We start from the raw sequence: 2,045 nt of genomic DNA on the forward strand, positions 1-2,045 counted from the left end.
GCGTTCAAGATCGAACTCTCCCACGCGGAGGTAAGCGCCGTGATATCCGTGATTTGGGGAGGAGTGGTCCAGGTGCGGTCTGGCTCGAATTGGTGTGGTTTCGAGAAATGCATGCCATTGCTGTGGGCTTGGAGGAGTAATGTTTCTGTTTCTGCAGATATGCGGACCGAGTGGCTGTGCGTGAGGGCAAGATGGAGGCTAAAGGCTGGCGTGGAGGAGGTACTCTTCAGTTGCTTCGTTGGTGTTTATTTAAGTTTTGTGCTTCTGTTAGATGTAGCCGAGTTGAAAATGTGCCGTGCTCGCTTCGCCCAATTTAATTTTCTGTTTAAGGATTAGTTATTGAATGGTAGATGCTATGTACAAATGCTCGAGTAGTGAGTAGGCAAAAAATGAAATTACTACTTCTGCATGATGGCACGAATAGGGCAGTTTGCATTGCATTCTGTATTTTGGGACACAGTATTTTTTGTCAAGTTTTATACTAATGGTGACTTGATCAGTAGTAGATGAAATTGCCGTATGATCTAAGCATGCCTCTTCTAAATGTACTTTAATATGGTGCTCCAAATTTGTAAGAAATAGCAACAAATCTCGACACCTTTTGCAAAGGATTGTGGTGCTAGCTATCATGGAACAGAGCCTAATAAAACTATGAATACTCTGTCTTGACTTGGTGTAAAGATGAATCCCCTGCCGTGTAACATTTCTCTGTTAATCTCTCCCTCATGTTTTCTGTTGGTTTAGTTAAAAAAAATTGACCGCGACAGTATTTTTTTAAATGCTGCAGAAAAACTTCAATATGATAGATACCACAGTACCTTAAACAACAATATTTTTTAAGCCAAACACTTGAAAGTAGGTAGTACTATGGCTTTTTCCAGAAACCACAAAACACATGTTAGAGCTTGTATTCTCTTGCAATATTTTTAAACCATTAGTAATCTTCAGTCAGACTATGAAAATTATAGGCTAATTCGATGAACAGTTTGGCACCTCCTGAGTATAGTAGTGTGTAAGGATGTGGCAAAGCTTGCAGTCTGAGGTCTCTGCAATTTTTATTTTGAAAGTGAGTAAGCTTAGGAGTGTCTCGTCATGTTTCACAGCTAACTATGTAGTAGCTACGTGTGTTTCCTGATTACATATTATAATATTCACATAACTATGCCCATTATCCTGATTAATGTGTGCTTCTTCTCAGATAATTGATGTTGTTGTTGCTGCACGTATTTTAAATGCAACACTCGTTGTTCCCAAATTGGACCAAACCTCCTTCTGGAAAGCAGCAGGTTTTTTCAAGTACCTGCAATTTCTTATCCTAGTCTTCTAGGTCTGCTCATGTTTTTAAGAAGACTGAAACGTGTTTCTTGTGTTTATACCATTTCTCTGCACTCTGCAGTGACTTTGCTGAAATTTTTAACGCCGACTGGTTCATCTCATTTCTATCAAAGGATGTAAGGATTGTGAATGGGCTTCCAAAGATAGGAGGTAAACTGTGGGCTCCTATTCCTGAAAAACTTCAAAATTACTTTGCTTCCAAACGCACACAAGCTTTCTGTGAAGTAGAGTTTCTCTGTTGGCTTTTGAACCATTAGCTATTGCCATGGATGTTTACTGTACACCTTGTTTTCAGCATCACTACGATTTCCAGTGACTACTTGCAATGTTCCATGTAGGGTTAAGTATTAATATCTGGTACAGATTAAGGGGAGTTTCACCACCTTTATTCTGAGATACAAGTTTTTTTTAACTGAAATTAATTTGTAATGGGATCAAAGGGAGTTAATATTGCTACTAAATATTTAACGGTTTGCTACTAAATATTGAACCGTCCAGCCTAAGGCAGTGAAGCCACCGCCCTTAACGGTTTGCCCATCTGTACCATTAATCCAGTGGGATATACTCTGGTTGCTTTGCCCATCTGTACCATCAATTATCGAAGAACCAATGGCCACATTTCATTGTTGATTAACAGTGACTAACTTAACTTGAGATGCAAATAACCAATTGGTGTAACTGGAGTTCTAATACCAAAGATAGTCTCGGTC

At 39.3% G+C, this 2,045-nt stretch overlaps 1 long non-coding RNA gene across 1 annotated transcript; it reads left to right on the top strand.

Annotated features, from left to right (window-relative positions):
• The first annotated feature begins 4 nt into the window (after window positions 1–4).
• On the top strand, window positions 5–1,717 carry LOC119303711. The gene is made up of 3 exons (XR_005147983.1): window positions 5–72; window positions 158–219; window positions 1,397–1,717. It is a non-coding gene; the product is annotated as an uncharacterized LOC119303711 (long non-coding RNA).
• The last annotated feature ends 328 nt before the right edge of the window (window positions 1,718–2,045 follow it).

Source organism: Triticum dicoccoides, chromosome 5A, assembly GCF_002162155.2.
Source record: "Triticum dicoccoides isolate Atlit2015 ecotype Zavitan chromosome 5A, WEW_v2.0, whole genome shotgun sequence".
Taxonomy (NCBI): Eukaryota; Viridiplantae; Streptophyta; class Magnoliopsida; order Poales; family Poaceae; genus Triticum; species Triticum dicoccoides.